The sequence below is a fragment of the Protopterus annectens genome, chromosome 12.part0 (genome assembly GCF_019279795.1).
Source record: "Protopterus annectens isolate FY-2018-M chromosome 12.part0, PAN1.0, whole genome shotgun sequence".
NCBI lineage: Eukaryota > Metazoa > Chordata > Ceratodontiformes > Protopteridae > Protopterus > Protopterus annectens.
Window position 1 is genome coordinate 1523428157 of NC_056746.1, and position 17424 is coordinate 1523445580.

The 17424-nt window shown below is 44.8% G+C and overlaps 1 protein-coding gene across 2 annotated transcripts in view; it reads left to right on the plus strand.

Annotated features, from left to right (window-relative positions):
* Positions 1 to 17424, plus strand: part of XYLT2 (xylosyltransferase 2) — a 1085626-nt gene that overhangs the window by 96881 nt on the left and 971321 nt on the right. The gene's annotated exons all lie outside the window — the stretch shown is intronic.

The window sequence follows — 17424 nt, forward strand, 5'->3', positions numbered from 1 at the left end:
GGTTTCCTGCAAATAGGATGTAAATGTTGCCAATGGAAGCTGCCCTGGAAGGTACCTTAATCATTTAATTTGGGTTCTGTCATATAAAAGAGCTACATCTCTACTGCAGGGCTCTCTTGGGGCTACCAGAATGTTTCAGTGGGTCTTCTTTTATTGAGACTTGATGAATTGAAGCTTAATAATCTAAAACACATACTGTCACCACTGCAAATTGTTAAAGCCAGTATATTGACAAAATAAAATATACCTGTAAAGTGATTTTGTAGGGGGATATGCTGTGTGCACTTCCTAATGTGAGGCTTTGCCCCCACACCCCTTACCTTTAAATACACTAAATCGGAGGTAACTCAACCTTGGAGAAAGGAAAAGAGTTTAAATGTCAATGTACCATTTCTCCTTCACCAACAAAGCAGGATTGAGTTAAACCGCTCATAGGCAGTCTGCCAGATCACCAAAAGCTGTATCATTCATAGGTTCATAGGTTCATACTAGGCTATCTGCCCTAGGGCATTTATAAGCCTAGCCAGAATGTGTTTGGCTTTTGCCACCCATTTTAAATTAATTTTGCTACGCCCTTTTTTGAGGTTAGTGTACTGTGCCTCTGTCTAACAGTGACACAGAAGTGATACCCGGGGTAAACCTACTATCTCCCATCCACTCATCAAGATTCCTCTTGAAGAGAGTCAATGAGGGACTCTGCCTAACCTGGACTGGGATTTTATTCCAGAGTGAAGGGAGCCTCTAGGTTATGAATCTGTCCCTCCAGCATGTCCTATTTATTTCAGGTCTGAGGTTCAAGTCTCTCAAGCGTGTAGCTCGATAGGATTTGGATTTTCTGAGGTGCAGCATGTCCATTAATTCCGGGTTGGACATGGCTTTATACGTCGGGCACAGATCGCCTCTGAACAGGCGACATGCCACTGAGTAGAGCTGGAGTTGCTTTAACCGGGCAGCGTATGGCATCTGTTTGAGCCCTTTGATCCTCTTGGTGGGGTACTTTTGGGGTCTTTCCAGTTGCTGCAGGTGTCTGGTAAGGTACATCCCAAAAGGGGCATTGTACTAAATTATGGGCCTGATGAGGGATGAGTAAAGAGGCACGAGGACCTCCCCTGATCTAAGAATGATGCCACAATACAGTGATAAGATGATCAGCTTTAATAATTGGCTTAAATTCTGGTGTCATTCAAAGGGGATCCAATGTCTGTCTGCCTGGGATGACATGCTGGACAAGCCACGTTGCTTCGCAAGGGATGGCTTGCACCTGTCACCCCTAGGCTTCCGGATATTGGCAAAGGCTCTTGCCACCCCCATAGTGCCTTTTTAGGCAAGGCTCAAATTCTAAACCTACCACCCTAGAACACAAAAAAGTAAAAAAACTAAGGGTAATGCTGCTCAATGCCAGAAGTCTCAATTTCAAGATGCACGCACTCGAGGCCCTTCTCAGTATGGAGAACATCGATGTCTGTGCTGTGACAGAAACCTGGTTCAAGGCTCCTGAGAGCACCCCAGCACTAGCAGGTTTCACCTCATATCATGCGTTCCGGCCCCAAAATCCGGACAACACCAAGAAAGGAGGGGTGTCCATATTCATAAAGGACACCCACACCTCAAGGTTGGTGGCAACGCACGATGCATCGGAGGCCATCCAGGTGCAATTAACCATAGGCAAGACTGCTCTGCAATTTGTAGCATGTTACAGGCCACCCTCTCAAACTCAGGAACCTCACATGGCCTTCCTGAAAACAATGGAGGATAAATGTATCTCCAAACACCATCATACTAGGTGACTTCAACTACCCTAATATAGACTGGGAACACTACTCAAGCCCAAACACTCTAGCCCAAAGGTTCCTGGAGTTCATAAACTCAAATGCCATGGAACAACTAGTCACCATCCCCACAAGAGGAGAAAACATACTTGATCTCATCATCACGAACATGGGATCACAATGTTCAACACTGGAAGTATACCCCTCACTGGTGAGATCAGATCATAAACTAATCTCGCTGGAGGTCCTCATCCCGCCCCCACCTGAAATAAAAAAGACCACAGTGAAAAACTTCTCAAAAGCCGACTTTTCACACTTCTAAAAACTAGTGTGGTCTCCTTTAAGGCCCCTGAGCCAGTGGTAAACATTACTCAAACCGCTGAATCACTTACAAATGCCTTCTACCAGCACCTACAGGACTGCATGGATCAGGCAATCCCAAACAAAACTAAGACTCTTTGTACCAAAGGCAAGCGTCCAGTCTGGTGGACCCCAGCCATAAACAAGCTCTACAACAAAAGGAGGAAGCTACTACAAGATAGAGCAAAATCCTTGAAAGGTAAGACACCTTTGATCATTATAAGTAAAAAACTAAGAGCTCTCATAATCATCCAAGGCAAATTTTGAGAGAAAAATCGCCAAGGACTCAAAAGACAATCATAAGGCCTTCTTTAGCTATGTTAGAAACCTAGGAGGAAACTCCCAGATATGCTCAGAATTAGTTCAAAATGATGTGAAGATTACTGAACCTACACACATTGCCAACATACTGGCTGACAGGTTCAGTGCAAACTTCTCCCCCCCCCCTAAAAGGAGAGATATCTATACCAGAGGATTGTAGCCCCCCAAACATCTCCAACGCCCAGGTGAGAACTGCTCTCTCCAAAGCAAAAAACACAGCATCCATGGGACCGGATGGTGTCCCCGGCTGTGTGCTCCACGAACTCAATGAGGAATTAAACCCACAGTTAGGACAGCTGTTTAATCTTAGCCTCACCTCAGGATACATACCCAAGGAGTGGCGACGCGACTGTGGTCCCACTTCACAAGGGCGGTGCCTCCACCGACCCTGGAAATTACCGTCCCATTAGCTTGACAAGCCTTATCTGCAAAGCCATGGAGAGGATCATAATGGAACTCATAAATAAAGACATAGGGAACTTGCAGACTTTGGATCCAACCCAGTTTGGCTTTGTCAAAGGCAGATCATGCCTTTTAAACATGGTTGACTTTTTCCGAGACAGTCACCAAGGCCATTGATGAGGGAAAGGCAGTCCATACAGCCTACCTTGACCTGGCAAAGGCCTTTGACACAATACCCCACTCAGGTATCATCGAAAACTCATCAGCTTGAATGTAAACCCATACATCACAAGATGGGTTGCAAACTGGCTAAGTGACAGAACCCACAGGGTCAGAGTTGCTGGAGCCATGTCAGACTCAAAGCCTGTCACAAGTGGTGTCCCACAGGGCTCAGTCCTGGGTCCACTCTTGTTCGGCATCTACTTTTCTGAAGTACAAGCAAACACAGGAGGGTTATGGCTGACAAAGTTTGCAGATGACTGCAAACTGGGCCATAGTCAAAACACATCTGACACAGATATTCTTCAGAAGGGCCTCACAGAAACGGATAACTGGTGCCAGAGCCATGGCCTAAAGTTAAATGCCAAGAAATGCATAGTCATACCCTTCGGGAAAAACAAGGTTACCCCTAGCTACCATATAGGTGGCAATCCACTGAGCACAGAAGAAGTCATCAGGGATCTGGGGACCCAGGTTGACAGTAGCCTTCGCTTTGACACTCATGTTGCTAAAGTGGTTAGGAAAACCTTCTACATTGCCCACCTGATCATGAAGGGATTCACATCTAGATCAAGGGAGGTCATCGTCCCCCTGTACTCATCACTCATTAGACCTATGATTGAGTACAATGCCCCATTCGGAATGTATCTGTCCCGACACCTGCAGCAGCTGGAAAGGCCCCAAAAGTTCCTCACCAAAAGGATAAAGGGTCTCAAAAATATGTCTTATGCTGCCCGACTGAAAGAACTCCAGCTCTATTCAGTCTCATACCGCTTGCTCAGAGGTGACCTGTGCCTGACATATAAGGCCATGTCAAACCCTGATTTGATGAATATGCTTCACCTCAAAAAATCTAGATCCCTCAGAACCACAAGGGCGGGAGACTTAAACCTTGACACGGTTATTAATAGAACGTGCTGGAGGGACAGATTCATCACCCAGAGACTCCCTATGCTGTGCAACAAAATCCCGGTATATGTGAGGCAGAGCACCTCGCTGGCCTTGTTCAAGAGGAATCTTGACCAATGGATGGGGGATCGCAGATATACCCCAGGGATTACTTCAGTGTCACTGCTTGACAGAGGCACAGCAAAATAATAGGCATAGTTTTATTCAAACTAAAGGGGTGGCGAAAGCCAAATAACTATGGGCTAGGCTTATAAATGCCCTTGGGCAGATAGCCTAGTATGAACCTGTGAACCTATGAACCTATAAGATGTGAATCCCTTCATGATTAGGTGGGCTATATAAAATGTTTTTCTAACCACTTTAGCCACGTGGTTGTCAAATGAGAAATTGCTATCAACTTGGGTCCCCAGGTCCCTAATTACTTCTTCTGTACTTAATGGATTACCACCTATGTGGTAATTTGTGGGCACTTTATTTTTGCCAAAGGGGATGACTATACACTTTTTAGCGTTTAGCTTGAGGCCATGGCTCTGGCACCAGTTGTCTGTTTCTATGAGGCCCTTTTGGAGGATGCTTGTGTCGGCTGGAGAGTCGATTATGGCGCCCAGTTTGCAGTCATCTGCAAACTTGGTCAGCCACAGTCCTTCCATGTTGGCCTGTACCTCCGAGAAATATATACTGAACAAGAGAGGTCCCAGGACTGAGCCTTGTGGGACGCCACTTGTAACTGGTTTGGAGTCTGACATGGCTCCAGCAATTCTAACCATGTGGGTTCTGTCCTTGAGCCAATTTGCAACCCATCTAGTGACATAGGGGTTTATATTTAAGCTGGTGAGCTTATCTATAATGCCCGAGTGGGGTATTGTATTGAAGGCTTTTGCGAGGTCCAGGTAGGCTGTGTGGACCACCTTCCCCTCGTCAATGGCCTTGGTGACTGTTTCAAAGAAATCGACCAGGTTTAAGAGGCAGGATCTGCCCTTAACCAAGCTGAACTGGGTAGGTTCCAGTGTCTGTAGGTCCCCAATATCTTTATTTATGAGGTCCAGGATGATCCATTCCATAGCTTTGCAGACCAAGCTAGTCAGGCTTATGGGGCGATAGTTTCCAGGATCCGTTGAGGCACCACCTTTGTGGAGAGGGACCACAGTTGCTATACGCCACTCTTTGGGTACATATCCTGTAGTAAGGCTGAGATTGAACAGTAGTTTTATGTTTGGGTTTAGCTCTTCTTGGAGTTCATGTAGGACGCAGCCCGGGACACCGTCTGGTCCCATTGATGCTGTGTTTTTTGCTGTGGAGAGGGTGGCTCTTTCCTGAGCATCTGAGATGTCAGGGGGGCAGCACTCTTCTGGGATAGATATTTGCCCTTTTGGTGGGGAGGGAGAAGTTTGCTGAACCTGTCAGCTAGGATGTTGGCAGTGTCTGTGGGTTCGGTGTATTTTTTGTCATTTTGGACTAATTCTGAGCATATCTGGGAATTACCACCCAGGTTCCTAACATAACTAAAGAAAGCCTTGTGATTATCCTTAGTGTCCTGTGCAGTTTTTCTCTCGAAGCTGGCCTTAGACGATTTTATGAGTGCCCATAGTTTTTTGCTAATACTGATCAGAGATGCCTTCCCTTTTTGGAATTTTGCTCTATCATTTAGTAGCTTCCTCCTTCTATTGTATAGTTTGTTTATGGCTGGGGTCCACCAGACAGGACGTCTGCCTTTGGAGGATTGGGTCTTGGTTTTATTTGGGAACGCATGATCCATGCATTCCTGAAGGTGTTTATAGAATGCGTTTATAAAGGATTCTGCGGTCTGGGCCGTATTTTCCACAGGCCTGGGGGCTTTGAAGGATTCCACCTCGGTTTTGAGGAGTGTGAAATTTGCTTTAGAGAAGTTTTTCATTGTGGTTTTCTGGGCAGGGGGTGGTGTCGGGATGTGAATATCCAGTGAGATTAGTTTATGGTCTGATCTTACCAGTGAGGGATACACTTCTGGTCTGGAGCATAGAGTCCCCATGTTGGTGATGATCAGGTCCAGTATGTTTTCCCCTTTTTGTGGGAGTGGTGACAAGTTGTTCCATAGCATTTGAGTTTATAAATTCTAGGAACCTTTGGGCTAGGGTGTTGGAGCTAGAGTAATGCTCTCAGTCTATGTTTGGGTAGTTGAAGTCACCCAATATAATGGTGTTTGGAGAGACCTTCATATTTTCCAGTGTTCTCAGGAAGGCCGAGTGGGGTTCCTGGGTTAGGGAGGGTGGTCTGTAGCAGGCTATAAACTGGAAGGCAGTTTTACCCACTGTTAGTTGCACATGGATAGTCTCTGATGCTTCGTGCTGTGCCACCAACCTGGAGGTGTGGGTATCTTTGACGAATATTGATACTCCCTCCTTTGTGGGTCGGTCCAAGTTTTGGGGCGAAAAGCATGGTATGAGGTATAACCTGATAGTGCTGGGGTGCTCTCGGGAGCCTTGAACCAGGTTTCTGTTACTGCACAGATATCAGTGTTCTCCATGCTAAGGAGAGTTTCGAAAAGTGCATCTTGAGGTTTAGACTTCTGGCGTTGAGTAGCATTACTCTTAGTTTCTTATCCCTTGTGATACCTATGGAGGTGGGTTTGTCTTTTGAGCCTTGCCTAAAAAAGGCACTATGGGGGTAGCAAGAGCCTTTGCCAATATCTGAAAGCCCAGAGGTGACAGGTGCAAGCCGTCCCTAGCGAAGCATCGTGGCTTGTCGAGCATGTCATCCCAGGCTGACAGGCATTGGATCCCCTTTGAATGACACCAATACTTAAGCCAATTGTTGAAATTGATCATCTTGTCTTCATATTGTGGCATCATTCTTGGTGAGGGTAAGATGCTAGTCAAGATCAGGGTCATACCGGCCTGGGCCACATGCTCAGAGAGCTCCTTGGTCTCTTTTCATGTAGTCCAGGGAGGTACATCTCAGGTCATTCACACCAGCATGGACAATGACTAAGTCATATTTGTACTTGCTTTGGAGTGACCTGAGTGCTTGTGTTATGTGGCGGATCCTAGCGCCCGACAGGCAGCTCACTGTGACCTTCTCCCTGTTCAGCCTGGTGAGCGGGACGTCAGTGTGCCTGATGATAGTCACCTATTACAAGTGTATCAGGTGTGTTGTTTAGCCTTAAGGGCTGTGACTGTTCGGCACATTGGCTTTGTGAGCTATGTGTTGCACGTGTTTTGTTTTGGGGTAGCGGTTGCTTGGGTGTCTGCTTTGGAGGTCTCTGCTGCTTAGGCAGATTTTTATTTAGAGCCTCCAAGTATGTTTTTGTGTGTTTATGTGTGTGGTTTGCTGTCGTGGTAGGTCTATGTGAGACTGGAATTGTACTGAGTGTGGTTTCCTTCTCCTCCTGACTGGTTACGCCAGTACTTAGTTGAGAGAGCTTAGCCTCCAGTTTGGCTATATGGATGCATCTCTCACATGTGTTGGAATTTGTTGGGAGGAGGAGAGGGTTGTCTGTGTACATGAGGCAGTTGTAACATTGCCTCAAGATCCCCAGATTCACCAGCAGGACCGGAGAGAAGATTGACAACTGACCTTTGGACATGCTAGAATACTATTGGGAATTCCTTTATAACTGAAAAAAAAGGGCCAGTGGGGAACAAGGTACCGAGAGGACTTTGTGAGAGTGTAGTGCTTTTAATTTTTTAGTGCTCACTTGTATAATTGCTTTAGTGAGCAAGTGCCTTTAGTGAGCAAGTGCCAGGTAAATTAAATGCAATGCGTTACAGGTAACGTAAATGCAAAAACGATAAACAGTAACTTTCTTTTAAGTGAAACAAGGAAATGAGTACAGTAAGCAATGCAGATATCACTAGGGATCCACAGAAGCGCTGAAAAGCTGCGTTTTAGGTGGTATTAGCGTTTCAGGGAAATAACAAGCAAACAAACAACAAGCATACAAATAGAGCTAGATTCAGCAGGCCTGGATCTAGTCTATGCTACAGCAAACAAGGTGTACCAATTTCAGTAAGAAACAGTTGAAATATGCAGGCACTATAAGCCTTTAACCAGAAATTACCAGCTCAGAAGGGCAGAGTCCAGCCTCTCCTCCCACAAGAGTGCAGACCACGAACCCTTCTAATGTAAAATAACTGGCCTGAAGCCCAAGTGCTTAAACCAGAATTAATACACTTTTAGAATAACTGACACTGAGCCCTCAATCAGCAGTTCCCATCTTAGAAGGATGTAAGCTACCTGTCCTGCCACTACAGTGCAGACCACAAACCTTCTTAATGTAAAACAACTGGTCTGAAGCCCAAGTGCTTAAACTAAAAGGCTTAGAATGAGTTACACCAAGAAGTAATAAATACAACTGAGTACTTTTAAGATGACGCAAAAGCAAAATAAATTAGGAAGAAACACAAATACAGTAAAAGCAGATTTTTTTTTTTTTCAGAAAAGTAGCAAAAACAGTAGTAAAAAAATTCACATGCAGTGCAAGCTGGCACACTTGAGTATGTAGCAATATTATACAATGCCTCCCCTAAAACGTGCACGCTGATTGGCCAGCTCAACCAGCGTGCCCGTTGTAAATCCCTCAATATACTAACGGAAAAAGGTCCGGTCGCCCGGACTTTTTCCGTTAGTATAAAACACTGTGTCGCTATGTTAAAAGAGTTTAACATAGCGACACAGATTTAAAAAAAGCAACGGAGATCTCCGTTGCTTTTTTTAAAGCTGTCTCGCTATGTTAAACTCCTTTAACATAGCGACACAGTGTGTAAAAAGCAACGGAGATCTTGCGATCTCCGTTGCTTTTTTTTTAAAGCTGTCTCGCTATGTTAAATGGGTTTAACATAGCGAGACAGCTTTAAAATAAGCAACGGAGATATCCGTTGCTTATTTTAAAGCTGTCTCGCTATGTTAAACCCATTTAACATAGCGAGACAGTTTTTTTTAAAAAAAAAGCAACGGAGATCTTGCGTTCTCCGTTGCTTTTGCCCACTGCTCTGATGTACTGCGTAGGCATGTGCAGTACATCAGAACTGCTGCAGAATACCAGACAGCTGCGGAAGGGCAGTAAAGAGGCATTATACAATGCCATTATTTAAGAAAAGTAATTATTTATTTTCTTAAATAAAGTAATTGTATAATAGCAATAACCCACTTCTGGGTGTGGGTAATGCTGGATTTACCCACGGTTGGCTTTGTTTGGTCCCTCGGGCGCCTCGGGACCAAACCACGCCAACCGTGGGTAAATCCAGCATTACCCACACCCAGGCGTGGGTTATTGCTATATTAGTCCACACACAGTTTGAAAAAATGTAATTAAATTAAAAAGGACTAAAAGCGAGTGCAGAAAGGGTTTATTAGATAGAATGCGGTAAAGAGATGGGACTGGGGAAGTGTCCTAGATCAAATCTACAGTGGGGCAGGCACTGCAAAAGCCACCAAATTTAAACTACATCTAACAACAGGGAGGGGGGGTGGGGAAGACTGTTTCAACAGAGCTAGATCTGAGGAATCGGTCCAAATTATAAAACCACAAAAAATGCAGAAAATATACTTAAATCAGCTTATGTCCAGTTGATGTATGCAGACCAGTAGCAAGCAACTTGATTTAAAATGATCACTAGAAATGTAACCAACACAGATTTTAATGTGATCAGAAACCCCCAAGCTAATTAACACTTAAAGGAATTTCAAAGCAGTCTGACAACTACTGCAGAGCTTCAGAGACACACACAAGACAGTTTCAACAGAGCTAGATTTGAGGAATCAGTCCAAATTATAAAACCACAAAAAATGCAGAAAATGTACTTAAATCAGCTTATGTCCAGTTGATGTATGCAGACAAATCTCATTAGCAAGCAACTCTATTTAAAACGATCATTAAGTCTCTGCAAAATGAATTGTGATAAATGTGGTTTCCCTCTCCTGGATCAGTGAGCTTGTTTACCCCTGTCAAAGAGAGCAAGCCCAGCAACCTTGCTCTACTTTTATCTACTTTCCTGTTTTGGTCACTGTCCATATGAGGTATTGAGTCCAGACTGCCGCGTAAACGGAGAGCTTTGTCCAAGACAGTAGCTGCCAGATTATCTCCACACACCGATTCCATTACTGCAAAACTGTCAGTTTAACACTCCCCTTAATATATATCCATTCTTGTCTGCAAGTCTGCTCAAATTAAATAGTCTTGTACAAGACAAATCCACCTTTACATGCTAAAGAGTTTGGCACATTTAAAAGCAAAAACTTTGTTATGCTTTGTACTGTTTTGCTTAACTAATTATCCTTCATTAACAAGTGGAGCTAAGGAAGCACATTGGGAGGAATTCTGCACCTTCAGCAAATTAGGATATTTTTACAGTCTGTATACTTATAGTAAATATGGACAAAATAAAATACATAAGTAAGTAATAGACAAACACAAGAAATGGATATTAACATTTTATTTACACGTGTAGTGGCAGCATAGTAGAATTAACCCATTCAGAGGCTAGTTTGCAAGACAGCATATATTTTGCGACAGTGGGCAGAGATGGTGGTTAGATTGCTTGGTGAAATATTAGTATTGCATCAACTTGACCGTGTGATTTTTTTTTTTTTTTTTTTTTTGTGACCTTTGAAAGGAGGATGAGCTGGGGCTCACTTCATGTATTTAGTAATAGAGTTCCATAGTGCTGGCAAAAGCTTGGAGAATCCCGTCTCAATGCATTTAACGTGAAAGGTGAATGCTGCAAGGTGATGGCACTGGAATGAGAGTTATGCAGGAAGCAGTTGATCTGATGATGTCATTTTCATTAGTTCCTCAACCTGTATGGTGGGATCCGAACCTCTGATCCGACTCGACACTTTTGTATAGATTAGGATCTGACTTTCAGGCTCTTCTCTTATCCATAATGACTTTCAGGCTCTTCCCTTATCCATAATGACCCTGTATTACAAATTACCTCAAATCTCATTTACCGCACATCTGGCAAACTGGGATTTTCTCTCTCGTAGCTCCTTGTAGGTAGTAAGTAATTTAAATCAAACTTTATTATTTTCTAGATCTTATTTATAGCCTATCGCCTTCCTTACCCTCCTACAAACCTTTATTATTTTCGGGTTTCTCTGTTAGGTGTTTAGAAGCTTTTATACCTTCGAGTATTTCTTTTCCTACCATTGTTGGTAGTTTCCTTTTGGTTTCCTTTAAAAAAAAAAAACTCTTTCTCTTAAAACTTTGTTTTTGTTATTGTAGCAAATCGAGCTATGGCTGATAAACCTGACAAGCCTGTTGGGTTAAAAAATGCACTTCCTGTGTTGTCTAGGGCCCAGTCATTTGGACGTATCCTGTGAGATTTGTTCAGGTTTCAGTTTCCGTGCTCTGATGGAACGCCGAAACACTTATTTTTAAACACTTATTTTTAAGGGTGGTCTTCCTCTGTTTGCTTCTGTTGCTGGTCCATCTCAAGAATCTGGGGCTCAAAGCCCTACAGAAAAGCACAAGGAGCACAGAAAATACTCCCCTGCTTGGTCTCCTCCTAAAAGGGCTACTTCTGAGCCACCAGCTAAGACTCTCAAACTGTCAGATCTGAGGCCTTTGGATCAGACCCAAACATTGTCACTTCCTCGATGCTGAACTCCTAGTCCCTCCCTGGAGCTCATGTCTCCCTTTCTCCAAGGAACCCCAAAAAAGTCTTTGAGACATCCCTCTGCATCATCCTGTGTCAGATCATCCAAGACCCTTTCTGAAGAGGAGGTGGACAGGATGATGAGGAGATTCCTCAGGATACAGATGGGAGTTTTGCCTGCTGTGTCCCCCACTGGATCTGTGAGCCGTCCTACTTTTGTGCCTTTGATTTCTCCTTCTCTGATCCAACCTCCCATTTTGGAGCCCTAGGATCCGGAGGTATCCAGATTTGCACATTGGATCTGATGGGCGTTCCTTCCTCGGCTTCGATGATGTTTCTGATCAGATCAGCTCCAACCGTCTTGGAGCACGATGGATCTTGCAGCCAAAGCATTGGTGTCCGGTTCAAAGGAATGTCCTTGACTCCAAAGCTTTTTGGAGCAGTCACATTCCCTCGAATCCTCCGTACATGACAGCTCGGGTCTGACTTCCCCCTTCGTTGCAGGGGATCCATGAGGGTTTGGAGTTGTCTGCTCCTAGAACCTTGATTCAGAAGAGATTGCATTTGGCTTCTCCGGGTCTTTCTGCATTCGAAGTTTTGCAGAGACTTTTCTTCCACCCAAGAACTACTTCGACTCTACCTCCTTTGGATCCCACTCCTACTCTGACTTCTGCACCTGAGCCTGCTCATCCTCCACCTCAGGGATAGCCAGACCCTAAAAGCCTCTAAGCAGCTCCGTCTGCGGAACCCCCTGTCTCTTCTGACACGTCCCCAGAACATCCCACTGAAGTGGGAAGTCCTGCACCACAGAGGTGGTTTGTCTACTCAAAGCCCTTCCTCAGAGGAGTCTGTGTTTTTGGAGGCCTTCAGGTCTGGCCCGTCTACATCTTGGGTGCCTCCTCTTGCAGATGACCTTATCAATATTGTCTCCTGCAGGACATTGAAGGAGCTGTACACTGTAGACCCCATTCCAAAGAGAGCTGATAAGATCCTTAGTGCCCCATCAGATAGGCAACACTGGACCAAGGGTTCCCTCAGTAGATGCAGTGGTTATTGCAGCACCCACTAAAAAGGAGCTGGTTGAACAGAGCTCCTCTGTCCATCTTCCTAACAGGGAGTCTAGGGCTTTGGACAGATTCAGGAAGCAGGTGTATACTTTTAGTGAATTTCGCATTGCGATTTGCTGAATTACCTGGCGCACTTCACCAGACTACATAGGTAGGTACTAGGCTATTGGCCATAGGGCCTATACAAGCCTAGTCAAAAAGGTATCCTGGCTTTCGCCACCCAAAAAAATAATTTTCCTGTGCCCCTGTCAAGCAGGACCACAGAAGTGATCCCCGGGGTGAATTTCCTATTACCCATCCAATCATCAAGATTTTTTTGAAGAGTGCTAATGAGGAGCTCTTTTTGACATAGTAGTCTGTTCCAGAGTGTGGGAAGTCTCTGGGACAGGAATCTATCCCTCCAGCATGTTCCGTTTATTGTGGTGACAAGGTTTAGGTCCCTAGAGCGTGTAGCTTGGAGGGATTGGGATTTCTTTAAGTGGAGCATGTCCAACAGCTGTGGGTTTGACCTAGCTTTGTATGTTAGGCAGAGATTGCCTCTGAGTAGGCAATATGCAACGGAGTAAAGCTGGAGTTTTTTGAGTCTGTCTGTGTAAGGCATCTGTTTGAGGCCAGTAATCCTCTTTGTGAGGTATTTTTTCAGCCTTTCCAGTTGTTGTAGATGTCTTGTGAGGTACATACCAAAAGTGACGTTGTACTCTATAATGGGTCTAATGAGTGATGAGTAGAGGAGAACAATGACCTCTTTTTTTTTTCTGGATGAGAAACCTTTTGTGATGAGGTATGCCATGTAGAAGGAATTCCTGACCACTGTGGTGATGTGATTATCAAAGGAGAGACTACTGTCCACCTGCATCCCAAGGTCTCTTATCACACTTTCGGTGTTAAGTAGACTACCGCCTATGTGTTAGTTCATGGGTACAGAGTTTTTACCAAAGGGGATGACAGTGCACTTTTTGGCATTGAGCTTGAGACCATGGCTTTGACACCAGGCATCTCTCTCAGTGAGGCCCTTTTGTAGGATGTCCACATCGTTAGAAGATTCGATTATGGCTCCTAGTTTGCAGTCATCTGCATATTTAGTTAGCCAAAGACCTTCTGTGTTAGCCTGTACTTCAGAGAAGTAGGTATCAAACAGGAGAGTACCCAGGACTGAACCCTGTGGTACTCCACTTGTCTGAAGTGTGATTTGGAGTCTGCCACTTTCACAATGTGGGTTCTGTCAGTAAGCCAGTTGGCAGCCCATCTTGTGACATAGGGATTTATACCTAGTTTACTGAATTTATCTACAATTCCAGAGTGGGGGATGGTGTTGAATGCCTTGGCAAGATCTAGATAGGTAGGGTGAACCACCTTACCCTCATCTACGGCTTTGATGACTGCTTCAAAGAAGTCTATCAGGTTTAGGAGACTTGATCTGCCTTTTACAAACCCGAACTGTGTGGGGGTCCAGAGTTTGGAGATTTCCAATGTCTTTGTTTATGAGTTCCATGATGATACGTTCCATGGCCTTGCAGACCAGGCTTGTCAGGCTAATGGGGTGGTAGTTCCCGGGGTGTGTTGTGGCCCTCCCCTTTGTGGAGTGGGATAACCGCTGCGGTGCGCCATTCCATGGACACAAAGCCTGAGATGAGGCTATGATTGAACATGGTACTTAGGTGGGGTGCCAGTTCATTCTGTAGTTCGTGTAGAAGGCAGCATGGGATGTTGTCAGGTCCCATGGATGCTGTGTTCTTGGCTTTGGAGAGTGAGGTTTTTACCTGTGCAGCTGTGATTACAGGAACTTTGCATTCTTCCGGTATGAAGATGGGCCCTTTAGGGGGTGAGAGGGAGGGGGATAAAGTTAGCAGTGAACCTATCTGCCAGGATGTTGGCATATCAGTTGGTTCTGTATATTTAGTGTCATTGTGCTGTAACTCAGAGCAGATCCAAGTGTTGCCATTGAGATTCTTGACATAGCTATAGAATGCGTTGTGGTTGTCTTTAGAATCAGTGGCGATTTTGTTTTCATAACTAGCTTTGGAGGATTTTGAGGGATCTCCGCTTCGTACTGAGGCTGACCAGGGAGTTTCTCCAATCGTGGGATTTTACTCCTTTTTTGCAACAGTTTCTTTCTGCTGTTGTAGAGTTTGTTTTTGGCAGAAGACCACCAGAATCGCTTCCTTTTTTTTTTGGAGGATAGCATATTGGTTCTGTTAGGGATAGCATGATCCATGCACTTGTGTAAGTGCTTATAAAAGTACATTTGTGTAGGATTCAGCAGTTGTACTTCTGTTGTCCATCTGCATGGGTGTCTTGAAGTTTGCCACTTCTGTCTTAAGAAGTGTGAAGTTGGCTTTGGAGAACTTTTTTACGGTTGTTTTCCCAATGGGGGACGGGAGCGGGATGTGGATGTCTAGGGTGATTAGTTTGTGGTCGGATCTGACCAACGAGGCCCTGACCTCTGGTGTGGAACACCGGTTACCCATGGTGGTGATGACCAGGTCTAGGATTTTGCTGCCCCTGGTGGGGGCGTGGATAAGTTGATCCAAGGCATTGCAATTGATGATTTCCAGAAAACATTGAGCAAAAGAGTTTGTACACGAGTAGTTTTCCCAGTTAATGGTGAGGTAGTTGAAATCGCCCATTATTAAGGTATTGGGTTGTACCTTAATATTTTCCAGTGTATCAAGAAAGGAGGAGTGAGAATCCTGGGGCATGGTGGGGGGTCTGTAGCAAGCTACAATCTGGATTGCGGTTTTGTCCAGAGTTAGTTGAACTTGGATAATTTCGGATGCATTATGCTGAGCAACTAGCTTGGAGGTGTGGATATCCTTAATGAATATGGACACGCCTCCACCTTTAATGTTTCGTTCCGGGTTTGGTGGCCGAAAGGTGTGGTATGAATTATAGCCTGATAATGCAGAGGTACTCTCTGTAGCTTTGAACCAAGTCTCTGTCACTGCACAGATGTCGATGTTCTCCATTTTAAGGAGTGCCTCGAATGAGTGCATTTTGAGGTTTAGACTTCTAGCATTGAGTAGGTTTACCCTCAGATTTTGCTTGCTTGTACCAGTTACTTTGGTGAATTTGTTATTTGAACCTTGCCTAAAAAAGCCACTATAGGCGTGGCAAGAGCCTTTGCCAGTATCCGGAATCCCAAGGGCGACAGGTGCAGGCCATCTCTGGCAAAGCAGCGTGGTCTGTCGATCATGTCATCCCAGGCAGACAGATACTGGTTTCCCTTAGAATGACACCAGAAGCTTAGCCAATTGTTGAAGTCAGTCATTGTGTCCTTGTACTGTGGTATCATTCTGGGTGATGGCAGGATGCTACTCAGGACTAGGGTCATACCTGCCTGGGCTACAAGATCAGGGAGCTCCTTCATGTCTCTTTTCATGTAGTCCAGGGAGGTACGTCTCAGGTCATTCACACCAACATGGACAATGACAGAGTCATATTTGTACTTGTTGTGGAGTGACCTGAGTGCGTGAGTTATGTGGCGGATCCTGGTACCCAACTTCATCAAGGATACCCACACCTCCAGGTTAGTGGCACAGCACGATGCTTCAGAGATCATCCACGTGCAACTAACAATGGGCAAAACTGCAATTCAAATTGTAGCTTGCTACAGATCACCCACTATGTCCCAGGATTCCGCATTTCTGGAAACACAGGGAAATATAAAAGTCCTACCAAACACCCTAATATTGGGTGATTTCAATTACCCAAACATTAACTGGAAGAACTACTCTGGTACTAACTACTTTGCCCAACATTTCCTAGAATTTATAAACTCAAGCACCCTGGATCAACTGGTCAACACTCCCACCAGAGGTGACAACATATTGGACCTGGTCATCACCAACATGGTCGACCGGTGCTCCAAACCGGAGGTCAACCCCTCGCTGGTTAGATCTGACCATAAACAAATCACTTTGGATATCCAGATTCCTCCCCCATCCCCGGACAAGGAAACCAATGTGAAAAACTTTTCAAAAGCAAACTTCATGTTACTTAAGCCCGAGGTGGAAAGTTTCAAAGCCCCCATGCTAAAGGATAATGTTGTCCAAGCTGCAAAATCTTTTACTAATGCATTCTACGGGCACCTACAAGAATGTATGGATCGTGCTATCCCAAGCAATACCAAGACTCACTCCTTCAAGAAAAGGAAACCAGACTGGTGGACTCCTGCCATAAACAGGCTGTACAATAGAAGAAGGAAACTAGTACAGAAAAGAATAAAATCCCAAGAAGGGAAGACATCCCTGATCAGTATCAGCAAGAAACTATGATCCCTCATAAAGTCATCCAAGGCGAGTTTCGAAAGAAAAATTGCCAAGGACTCCAAAGATAACCACAAGGCATTTTTTAGCCATGTCAAGAATCTAAGTGGCAATCCTCAAATCTGATCGGAGTTGGTGCAGAATAGTACAAAGTACACTAAACCGACCGATATTGCCAGCATCCTGGCAGACAAGTTCAGAGCAAACTTCACCCCCCTCTCACCCCCAAAAGGGCCCATAACCATACCAGAAGAATGTAGTGCTCCTGAAATCACAGACACTCAGGTTAAAACAGCCCTCTCCAATTCCAAAAACACAGCGTCAATGGGACCGGATGATGTCCCAGGCTGTGTCCTACACAAGCTCAAAGACAAACTAACCCCTCACCTAAACACACTGTTCAAACTCAGCCTCTCCACATGTTACATACCCATAGAGTGGCGCTCAGCAACAGTTATTCAGCTCCACAAAGGTGGAGCCACAACAGACCTCGGGAACTATCTCCCTATAAGCCTGACTAGCTTGGTCTGCAAGGCTA